Source organism: Humulus lupulus, chromosome 8 (genome assembly GCF_963169125.1).
Source record: "Humulus lupulus chromosome 8, drHumLupu1.1, whole genome shotgun sequence".
Lineage (NCBI taxonomy): Eukaryota > Viridiplantae > Streptophyta > Magnoliopsida > Rosales > Cannabaceae > Humulus > Humulus lupulus.
In genome coordinates this window covers 72,136,169-72,149,204 of record NC_084800.1, presented here as the reverse complement: position 1 = coordinate 72,149,204, position 13,036 = coordinate 72,136,169, and positions in this window count along the sequence as shown.

Genomic DNA, 13,036 nt, shown 5'->3' with positions numbered 1-13,036 from the left:
ATTTACTTGTATTAAATTATATTATGTTTGGTACGCAATTGTATTGTATTGTAATAATTAAAAGAGAAGTTTACATAAATATGAGAAAAATATATATAGTTTCTAAATTTATGGGAAAAAAATAATTGTACAAAATATGGTAAGTTTTGGAATTTTTTTTTAAAATATGGTAAATAAATTACCATAAACTTAATTCTCTTATTTTCTCTTCTCTCCTCACGATCTCTCTCTCTTCTCATTTCTTTCTTTCTCCTCCCCATTCAGTGTCCATCTCAGATTTCTTTCGGCGATGCTACCTCCGCCGCTGCCTCCGACGACGACGAAATGGTTTTTCTTCTTCTTTCTTCTTTTTCTTCTTCTTCTTTCTTTCTTTCTTCTTATTCTTCTTCTTCTTCTTCTTCTTCTTCTTATTCGGTCTTTCTTATTCTTCTTTTTCTTTCTTCAAATATAGTTTTATTCTTTTTCACATCTGATTTTGAACTTCATATTTGATTTTTCTGGGTTTTTTTTTTCTAAATCGGTACTTGACTTCATATTTGATTTGATTTAAGAAATGTACTTAAAAAAAGTTGACTGCTATTATTTAGTGTAGACTAGGGTAGTATAAGAAGCTAGGTAGTTGAATATTTTAGGGTACTTTTAACATATGAAAGCTTAGGTTAGCTGATTAGTTTTTTTGGTTGAAAAGGGCAAAAGTTGTCAAAAAGTTCTTGCTTGTGATGTTTAGATCAATTGGATATAGGTTTAGCAGCCAAACGTTCATCAAATAAGGTTCTAACATAAATATTTATGTGTTTATTAATTATTTAAAGAAATAGAACTAGAACGTTTGCTCAAAACATGTATCGATAGGTTTACAAAATTTATTCAGAATACAAGTACAAGAAATAAAAAAACAAGCAAACAAAACTTTTGATTTTTCTGGGTTTTTTTTTTCCAAATCTGTTTAAGTAACCAGGTACCATGACGCCTGATTCATTTTATTCATATCAGATTTTTTTTTAGACCTAGGTGTAACCAGTTACAATAGCGATTAATTTAGATTCTTTTGTTTAGATTTGATTTTGTTTTCACACCTGACTAAGCAACCAGGTACCATAGCAATTTGTTCTTTTTTTTAGATTTGATTTTTTTTTTCAAACTTCGCTGTAACCAGTTACGATTATGATTAGTTTAGATTTTTTGTTTGAATCTTATTTTTTTTCCAAGTCTGGCTAAGTAATCGTTTACCATTATAACTGTTTCTGTTTTTTTTTTCAGACCTAATTGTAACCTGTTACCTTCAAGATCAATTTAGTTTTTTTTTTTCATATCAGTTTTTTTTTTTCCAAATCTGTTTAAGTAACCAGGTACCATGATGCCTCATTCATTTTATTCATATCTGATTTTTTTTAGACCTATGAGTAACCAATTACAATAACGATTAATTTAGATTCTTTTGTTTAGATTTTATTTTGTTTTTACACTTGACTAAGTAACTAGGTACCATAGCAATTGGTTTTTTTTTTAGATTTGATTTTTTTTTCAAACCTCGCTGTAACCAGTTACGATTATGATTAGTTTAGATTTTCTATTTGAATCTTATTTTTTTCCAAGTCTGGCTAAGTAATCATTTACCATTGCAACTGTCTCTGTTTTTTTTTTTTTTTTTTTCGGACCTAGTTGTAACCAGTTACTTTCAAGATCAATTTAGTTTATTTTTTTCATATCATTTTTTTTTTCTTCCAAATCTCATTGAGTAACCAGTTACAATTCAGTTGATATTTTGATAATGGTACATTACTTAAAAAAATAAAAATTATTTTTATAGTTGTAACCAGTTACTACAACACCTCTTAAATAATAAAACTGATTTTTATAGTTGTAACCGGTTACCACACATCATTAAAAAAAATAGACAGTGGCATACGATTATTATGACAAAAAAAATCAAAATTATTTTGATAGGGGTAACCAGTTACTGTAGATAAAATGTTGATTAAAGAAGATAAAAAATGGAAAAAAAAAGAAGAAGAAATGAGAATAAAAAGTATGGTGATGAATGTCTCAATTTTTTTTTTCAAAAAAATTAACACAAATAGATTAAAATTGTTAAAATAATCTCATAATATAAATGATACTTGCTTGATGATGATTGATTTCTTCTCTTCTTTGGAGGAGCAATGATGGAAACAATTGAGGAAGTGAGAGTAGCAGTGGATGAATTAGGCTGCTGTAATATGCAATGCAAACACTTTCTAATATATCTTCAGGAAAATAAGATGAAGATGATGAAGAAGAAGAAGAAGAAAAAGAAGACGAAGAAGATAAGATCAATCCAAATTATATGAAGACACATCCATATGAATTTGAAAACCCAGCAGCAACTTTCAAACAACTAAGAAAAAAAAAAGAAAAAAAAATAAAAGCATATGAAGAGAAAAGAGAAATAGATATATAGATAGATAAATATAGAGAGACAATAAGAATCCGGAAAATCAACAAAAGAGAAAAGAACAAAAAAAATAATACTACCAATAATAATATAGGAATAATCAATAAAAGCGTTTTCTTTTGAATATGTCTTAATTTTTTCTTTCAAAGAATTATATAAAAAAATATTTTATCAAATATAAATGATAAAAATTAACACAAATAGATTAAAATAATTTCAAAATATATAAACAATAGGTACTAAAAAAGAATAAAAGATAAAATATGGTATACAAATAAATTTTTACAAATATATAGGAAAAAAATCCCATCAAAATGTAAACAAAAAAAATATGCCATAAAAAACTTTAAAAAAAAAACTGCCATATATTTCAAAGTTTATAAAAAAAATTCATATTTGGTGTAATTCCCTCTAATTTTATCTCGTTTGACTAAGGTGATTCATTTTATTGGTGGGTTCTTTCTAAAAACTAACAAAAACATTAAAAGAGGGAAAAAAAAAAAAAGCAAAAGAATAACAAAACTAGTAAGAAACTAGGCTCCATTAAGCTGTGGAAATAGAAATGTAGAGTATCGCATATATACATACAAGATTATATATATCCACAAATCTCTAAACTATATATATAAATACAATATAAATATAAAAATACTATTTATATATAATTATATACGCAAATAAAATTGTATATATTAAAACGGATAAGATATATATTTATATACTCAACTACAATATATTTACAATTAAGTTCATGAAAAATCTTTGAGTAAATTAAATGAAAGAAGTTGAAGCTTACCTTGAATCAACAATGAGAGGGAAAGGCATTAGCTGAGTGACAGAAAGAGAGACTGTGCGAATGATAGTGATAACTCTATAAAGTAGGGTTATTTTACCACTTTTTATGTGCTAATTATTGCTTAATTCTTGATTTTTAATTGATTTATTAAGTTTTTATAGTTATTTTGTTATAAAATGTTGTAGTTAATTATTTAAATTATTGTGTCTAGTTAGAAGTAAAAAAATGTGTGTTTTATTGAAACTAATTGTTAAATTAAATTAAATTTTAATTAATATTTTCAATGAATTAATATGATTTATTAGATAATTGAAAATATTTAATTTATGTTTATTTTGTTAGGAATTTTGGTGTATTTTTGCTCTTGAAAAGCAAGAATGATAAAGAAAAAAATGGCATTTCAAAAAAAAAAATGTGGCATTTTCTCAAAGGAGCCAACAGCAATATCCCATTTGCCCAGGCCCATGGAGCCACTCCTGCACCTGCACCCAAAGGCCCATTCCAGCCGCTGGCCCAAACCACCTCACCAAGCCCACAACTCCTTGCAGCCATGTCCAAACTTCTCTCCAGCAAGCCAGCCAACGCCTCACACTTCCTCACCAACCATTACTTCAGCCAACACGCTCTAGCTAGGGCTGATTATTGGGCGGATTGGTTGGGTTACAAGATATTTTTACCCGTCCAATGTCATAATCGGGTTAGCAAAAGTGAATCCTTAACTTGCCAAATTAAGAAAAAAATAAATTTAACCCGTCCAATAGTTTGGGCAGGTTGGTCGGGTCAACCTGTCCAAATCGAAGTATTTTTTTTTTGTGGGTTGGGCGGGTTGGTCGGGTCAACCCGCCCAAACCGAAGTGATATATATATATTTTTTTTACATTTTTTCTTCTTTTAAATACTAGTACTAATAGTGTGAAGTTTATCTTTTTAAGCTTAAAACAATATTTTAAATTTATAGTAAAAAAAAATAAAACAAAACTTAATTAATTTATATATTTATTTGAAAAAATTTCTTATATATTAATTGACAATATATTAATAATTGCATCAATATTAAAAGTATTAAACAAAGTAACAAACATATGTCATTAAAATAAAAAAGAAAATTAATATAGTACAAAGTCCAATTACAAACAAAAGTCGAATTACAAACATAAATTTAATATATTTATTTAAATGTATTAAAAATAATAAATTAATAATAAGTTTTTAATTGGGCGGGTTGATAATTATTTTCAACCTACCCAATATAACAATTTGGCAGTTTAAATTTTGGTCGGTTTATTTGAGTTGCGTTTTTTAGCAGTTTTTTCGGGTTGGTTTGGGCGGTTTATTTGGATTGGGCGGGTTGTAAAAATTTCTGCACAGCCCTACTTCACACAGCCACCAAAAGCCACAAAGCAATTTTTTCTTGAGCCCATAAAATTGCCCAATATTCCCTTGTCCCCTATACCAAAAATGCCAACTTTTTACCTTATTTTCTACACATTTTACCCCAAAACATCATTATCACACCTTATAATTTACCATTATTTACCATATTATAATTAATTAAATTGATTATTTTAATACTCATTTTTTTGCTATAAATAAGGGAATTAGGTGCTCATTTTAGGGAGAGGGGGTTACCATACTACAAAGTTTCTACACTTTCAAACCTCTCTAGTCTCTTCATCTTCTTCTTCTCTTTGGTTATTTTCTATGTATTTTTAGAGGAAAAATTTGAGGGTTCATCCTCCAAATTTTCCTATTTATGTTTGTAATTTTTAGTTTGTATTTGCTATTTTAGTTCTGAGTTTCTAATCTTTTTAAGATTATTAAGGTGATGATGAAACAATATGTAACTAGATAGTATTTATTTTGTATGTTGATTTGATAATTTTGTGCAACAAAGTTTATGGAATTTTCTTCTTCAAATATCTTATTTCATCTTAAATATCATGTATTTTGGATTGTTAGCACATATTTGCACTTTGTTCTTCATTAGTGCAAAAACATAATATTCTTTGTGTAAGATGTGTCATTAAATTGTACACATCCATGCTTAGAACAAAAATATTATATTTTGCCTTATAAATAATGTTCATTGATTTATTTGTTATTTCATTAGATTGATTTACACTAAATGCTTTGAAATTATAATTTTGAAAAGTGAAGAAAAATCTTATCTTTTTAGAAGTAATTTGTACTTAAAATTATAAATCTATTTGGAAAATGATAGTTTGATTTATTTTAACTATCACTAAAACTTGGGAATCAATATACTTATAAATATTATTGAACTTATATTTTATGGATTCTAATCCTTAATAATCTTATTTTACCATCTTGATTTCTACTATTAATTTATGTTTATACATTGTCTTTAATTTCTTTATTATTGTCTTTTATTTTTTTTTATTGTTACAAATTCTCATCAATCTTTGGGGCTAGGTTATAATTTATTAGTTTTGGTTTAAAATAGTTTTCTTTTCGATTTTAGACAACTCCTTTGGGTTCGACATCCTTGCTTACACGATCACTATTCTATATGAACGATTCGTGCGCTTGCGATTTATAAATATTTAAAACATACCCGTTTTGGGTCTATCAGAGAGGGAGATAAGGACAGTTCTCATGCGTTGCTCACCATGGGATGGGACTGAGAGAGAAAGAAAATAGGCTAGTGTGCTGCCGACTGAGCATGGGTCAAAGAGAATGAAGGTGGAGGAAAAGAATAAGATGAGTGATATTTTAGGTTTTGGAATTCAAGTTGTTAGGGCCGGTTGTGTACCATTTTAAGGTATTGATATATATATATATAAGTATTCAGTCGATTTAAGTTTCAAACGGTCGGTGTGCAGAAAGTTTCAAAACAAACCGCTTAAGCTCGGTTTACACCTACCACGATTTTTTCGGTGTTGGTTTTTTCGGTGCACGGCCGGTCGGTGTAATCGGTTTTAGTGGTTTCTTGGTTTAATTGCTCACCCCTAGTATTTAGTAAAGCAATTATTTCGTCGATTTCCATGTGTTACACTACTAGATGCCGATTGGACGAACACATATCATTTTGTGATTAGTCTGTTTAATATTTAGTATGGTATGGCTCTTTTATCTTATGTCCATCTTTAGACAATCTAATGTAGTTTAGCCAAGAGGTATTAGACTATCGGTGTCTTCAACCAGTAGTGTAACGCCCTAATCTCCGGAGACCGTTACGATGTGCATTTTAAACAGTGCTAAACTCGCTAATCGAGTCATTTAGCCATAATCGTGCAACTAAGTATGATTAGCGGTTTACGGTTAAATTTTTTGGTTAAGATACAACATTTCACTAAAACGTTTACTGTATACATTGGAATCTCAAAAATATAATTTAAAGGTTAATTACAACAAACTATTTACAACCAGTCGACCTAAGCGTCAAAATAGGGTTTAACCCTAGTTCTTCTTTCAACCCTCAGACGTGGCGATCGAGCAGTTGCATATGTACACGTCATCACCTAAGCTCTCCAACTCAAGTATGGTCTAACTTTCTTTTGCCTTTACCTGCACCAAATAGCACCCGTGAGCCGAAGCTCAGCAAGAAAACTCAATATGCTCATGAACAAGTAATAACATGCTACTAAGTCTCAACAGGCATGCTTAGCACTAATAACCCTACTCATGCATGCAAGCAAGTACAAATAAATGTTTGTGAAGTCCTGCGCTCTGAGTAGATGACTAATAAGTCTCCCGCTCTGAGGTAGATGACTAATAAGTCTCTTTGAGGTAGACGACTAATAAGTCACTCTTTGAATAATTGACTAATAAGTCACTTTCTAAATAGATGACTGATAAGTCTATCTCTGTATAGATGACCTATAAGTCTATCTCGGTCAGATAACTAATAAGTCTACCTCAGTCAGATGACTGATAAGTCTTTCTCTGAGGTCCCATACCCTCCGAGGCATGTGACGTGTAGGTCACCTTAGCCTTTCTGGCTCTGGCTCTAAATAATTAGCCTTTAGACTAGACACACGCTTTTAGTTTTCATCGAACTTAAGGTCGGTCAAGCATTTCATGCTTTTGATGATAATGCTTATGTCGATTAGATCTAATCTTTTTGGCTTGCGTTAAACACACTAAAACCGTTCTTGACTCTTAAGCCAATACCATACGATCAATGCTCAATACTACTGCTAAACCTGACTAATGAGCCACATCTTCATAATTAATATTGACACCATTGTCGATTCTGACTAATAAGTCAGTACCATTAACAGATAGCAAATGCCAAGCACTTGATATGCAATCAATGTCCACATTTAAACACTCAACATGCTTCATTGATAACCATGCATGTCAAATATGGGGTGCAGTTTTCTTACCTCTGGTACGAGCGAGAAATACGTTAAGAACAACCCTTGAGAATGATCAATCCGTTAATCCCTTAGCAGTCACCTAGTCATAACCAAATATGAAATCCAATTAATGAAATCAACAATAAAAGGTTCTTGACCTAAACCTCACTTCTGGGATCTCGAATCGTACCCAAACGGTGAGTAGATTCAATCCCGAGCCTTAGGAATTGAAACCCCGAGAAAAAAACCCTCAAAAGTGCCCAAAATATGCATCAGGAAAAACAAGGTAGCGCTACAGCGCTGCCCCCTAGCGCCCTAGCGCTACAAGCAGGGGAGTTTTTGCCCTAGTTAGCGCTGTAGCGCCATCCTTTGGGCGTTGTAGTGCTAGGACCAGACAGAACTTCCCTGGTTTTTCCCTCCTATGATTCTTCCATTCCCAACCTAAAAAACAAGCTTCCAAACCTCATTCAAACTCCCAATTGAACCCAAAAACCATATACACAAGTTTTAGGCATCATAACCCAAGCAACCCTTGCCAAAAACTTCCATCAATTCCCATTATCCAACTAAAAAATCCCACTAAAAACCAAATGAAAAACATGGAAAGAACCAGAGTTTTAATTGCTAAAAACTCACATCAATCTCAGAATCACACATTCTTCAATGTTAGAACATAACCCTAGATCATCAAAGCTTGGTTCCTCAAAATGAGCTTCAAAATTCAAAGAGAAATGAAGGGAAGAAGATGATCAGATGAAGAAGAAGTGATGCTCTATTTTCTACAGCCTTGTAAGCTTCTAATGGCTGATATATATCCTTTAGGGTCAAAAGACTAAAATACCCTTAGGTCATTTTGTGACAGTCAAAATCCCGTGATCCGTAAGGGGAAAGACCAGGTAAGCTGTGCAATCCCACACCGCCTGGGGAAGGTCAAGTGTAATGATTCTAAGACTGTGTAGGTATGGGACTACACAGTTGAAGATGACTTAAATGGATTGATGGGTACTACCTACATCAGGAAGGTGCATCTTCTTTTCGGTAGCCCACACTTGAGAACTCCATGGTTAAGCATGCTTGACCTGGAGTAATCTAAGGATGGGTGACCTCCTGGGAAGTTTTCCCAGGAAGTGTGCGAGTGAGGACAAAGCACGTTGGAAAGACTTGTCTTGGTTTATAGGGCCATTCGTCATTCCAGAAAGCAGCCATAGTGATGTGGGGCGTCACATAATGGTATCAGAGCCTTGACCCAGCTGGAAGTGTGGCCGACGGGGACGTCGGGCCCGTAATGGGGGGTGATTGTGACAGTCAGAATCCCGTGATCCGTAAGGGGAAAGACCGGGTAAGTTGTGCAATCCCACACCGCCTGGGGAAGGTCAAGTGTAATGATTCTAAGACTGTGGAGGTATGGGACTACACAGTTGAAGATGGCTTAAATGGATTGATGGGTACTACCTATATCAGGAAGGTGCATCTTCTTTTCGGTAGCCCATCACTTGAGAACTCCATGGTTAAGCGTGCTTGGCTTGGAGTAATCTAGGGATGGGTGACCTCCTGGGAAGTTTTCCCAGGAAGTGTGCGAGTGAGGACAAAGCACGCTGGAAAGACTTGTCTTGGTTTGTAGGGCCAGTCGTCATTCCAGAAAGCAGCCATAGTGATGTGGGGCGTCACACATTTAAAGTCCTCTTAAGGCCACCAAGGGTAAAACTATCATTTCTCGCCTTTCTCGTTAATCATAATTAACACCCTCCAATTCCCGTTATTCCCAATATTTTCTAATGCTAATAAATCATATCCCATTACCCTTTAATTTCCGGTAATGTTCTAATCACCAAATTATCCCGAGACTCACCCCGAGCCTCGAAATCAACCCCATTATGACCAAACCTCTAATCTGCATTAAAAGATTGTCTTTTGTCGAATGGCTCGAAAAAATCCACATTATAATGTGGTCTTATTCATAATTCACCAACATGCATGAAAATATACAAATATGCCCTCAACGGGCCAAATTACCAAAATGCCCTTATAATGAAAAGTGGACCCATATCCATGCATTTATCATCATATAATAATATAATTCACATAAACATGCATATAATTATTTAATAACATAATAAATTAATTATGGTCATCCTGGCCTCCTAATCAAAGTCTTAAATCTTATTTGGAAATTTGGTCATTACAAGTAGTAGTAGTTTTCTTGTAAATGAGATGTCTCCTTTCTCCCTCTTTGGGAGTGTTTTTCTTGTTAATGATACACGTTTTCCAAGAGAATATATATTTATTTATATGTGATTGGATATTTCTATGGTATTGGAAACCACGCCTAGAAACACCGAGGGAAAAGAAGCACTACAATAAATGACCATCTTCTGCTACAAAATCAGTAATTGTACTTGGGTTCTTATGCTCCAACTGACACAGGTATCCAGGTAACTTGTAGTATGATTCCTTAGGTGTCCTTCTGACATACATAAGAGCTTTTTCTCTGCATCTCCACGCCTTCTCATTGCTCATTTCGACCCCAAAATGATGCTTCATGTCCTCCCTTATGTTGTTTGCCATGTACTGAGTACCATCGGTAGCAAATTTCCTCTTGATAAGGTGCCCAACAACCCACGGTGATGCTTGACGGTGGTCCTTATCTCGAATTTCTTGTGAGCAATTGTGTACTTTGTTGTATACAGTAATCTCAAACATTTCAGATCGCAATTTTTTCTTACCCCTCAATCTCCAACCACAATCAGGATCCTTGCAGGTAATGTACCACACATCAGTCCCAGATTTCTTCACCATAAACTCAAAATTATTCTTCTTCGCAAATATGGATGCTTTGGTTTTCAATTCAAGCTTGTTCTGAAAGAACTTGCCAAGGTGTAATTCTCCTGAAGCTTTGCTGGTTGATGAATGATGTTGATGTGAGGCCTCTATATCCTCTTTGGTGAACATGGGAGCACTCCATGTTCTACGATCTTCACCTAAGTCCAATGGAGAACTCCATCTAAAACTATCATTGGTTCTACTTGGACCTGGACGACTACTGCTGGTCCCAGGTGTTTGCTGATCTTTTATTCTGCGCTCCTCAGCTACCATAACATCTTAACTCTGTGTTGGAAAATCTGCCCTAATATCTAGCCCACCAAGATTTGTTGCCCTAATATAAGGATCGTAGCCATAGGGATCATACTCCATTGTGTCATGCAAATATGACGGATCTCTAACAGGGATATCATCATGGACTATAACGTCTGAATTTTTCTCGGGAACAAATGTTCCAACCTCACTTTGAGTTCCTTTGAAACCATGACATGAGAGAGAAATGGTCTCTTCAAATCGAACTTATTTATTAACACTAGGAGAGGTCGATGCATTTCTTATACCTCAATTCTTAACCAATGTCACACATAGAGGAATGAGTTTCTCTACAAATTTTGATGCTAACCCAATGAATGCACGCATATGCCTATAATTTTTTATAATGGTAGGTTTGACGGATTATGATAGGCATGTGTACGGGACCTCAATTTTCAAGTCATGCACACATTTATTCACTTCAAGCTCATCGTACAGAATGTCAAGCAGTTGCTCATACGTCACAGTCTTCTCCAAAGGCAGAACTTGATTTTCAGCTCCAATCCCTATTTTCGAGTTCCCAAACACCATTGAATGCAACAAATATGGAAACAGTAGAATCTGCATAAAAAAAAGGTAAAAAAGTTAAACTACAACATAAAACAGCAAAATATCAATTTCTATCGATATATATTGAGGCCTATCGATGTCACATTATCAAGGTATATCGAGGGCAATCGAGGCCTCTCGAGGTAAACAATCCAATTATATTCTTATACACCTAAGGAGTTTTATCGAGGACAGTTGAGGCACATCGAATACTGCCCAAAAAAATTCTTATGAACTCATCGAGGCACATACTATATTTTAAGTTCTATACCTCTATTGAGGTTAATCGAGGACAATCGAGGCATATCGAGGTATCCATTGGACATCACCGAACGGGGGTTTATTGGGTCCATTGAGGACCATCGAGCCTCATCGAGGTATTAACATCCTAACACTATCGAGGCACGTCGAGGTCCATCGAGGACCATCGAGGACCATCGAGCCTCTATGCATGCAACCCATCGAGATCTATCGAGTTTCATCAAAACTCATTGAGGCAGACAAAAAACCAAGAAAAAATCGTAGGAAGTAGCCAAAATTCATTGCGACAGTGAAAAATTACAATAAAACATGAAGACATATACAGATCTATTCGAAATAGCACAAATAATGTAGACAAACAAGTTTCCTCACTAAATATAACAAATATATACTTACCCATACGATTTTTGCCCATAGATTCGAAATCCAAAATGAAGTTTCTTGGCTTGAAAGGATTCACAATTTGCCCCTATATCTGAAATTCAAAATGAACTCGAAAATTAGTATAGATTAAAATAATGGTGGCTGACTTGTTTTGTTTTTGTATGAGAGCTTGAGAGATAGAGATGGAAAACGTAAGAGATAGAGAATGAAGACTATGAGAAAAAGAGAGGGAAAACTTATGTTAGGGGCATTTTGGGAATTCAAAAGAATACTAGAATAAAAATGTGATATTTTTTAAGTTTGTTATTATTTTGTCATGGGAAACGTTTGATGCATCAAAAGTCAAATTTCCTTTTTGATAAATATCTATTTTTAAATTAATTTTAAAGATATATTCTATTAAATATTTATCTACACAGTTATTATATAGAAGAGATAATAAGCCTCCTAAAATAATTTTTTTTTGACTTCGTCACTAGATTATTCCATTAATATTCCTATGTTTTTTAAATACACCATTTGTGCCACAAGTAAAGTATTTTCCAACCAAATTTAGTTTATTATGGTTTAACGTAGAAGAATTAACAACCATAAAATCATTCATAAAAACAACCATAAATTATGTGATCACCTATTCCTGACTTGCCACCCAACTGTTCCAACAACGATAGGTATTTAGTATAATTGCATTCACACCAACACCATATATATCTTTTAATAGCTTTCATTAAAAACATTAAAAAAAAACTAATTATTAAATCATCACCATGACACCATCTTTGAATAGCTTCATCCATAGCGATTGTCAATCTCCAACTAAATTCAAATGGATGTGAATGCATAAAAGATGAAGATTCCAAACCAGTGAAGAAGCATCAAGCTAGTGATCAACAATGTCTATGGGGGAACACAAGTCTTACCAAATTAACCACTCATACCCATCTATGATGAATGTGATGGCTCAAATTAAAGTCGTCTACAATTACATATTTTCAATTTGAAGATTTCTCAAATCAAAGACAAAAAAATTTATAATAAAAAAAAGCATAATAAAGAAATGAAATCTACAAGAGAATCCATGAATTTGGATTGGATTCAAATTCATTTATTCTGACATCATTAATTTATCTTTTTTTTAGTATAATATGGGAAAATTCT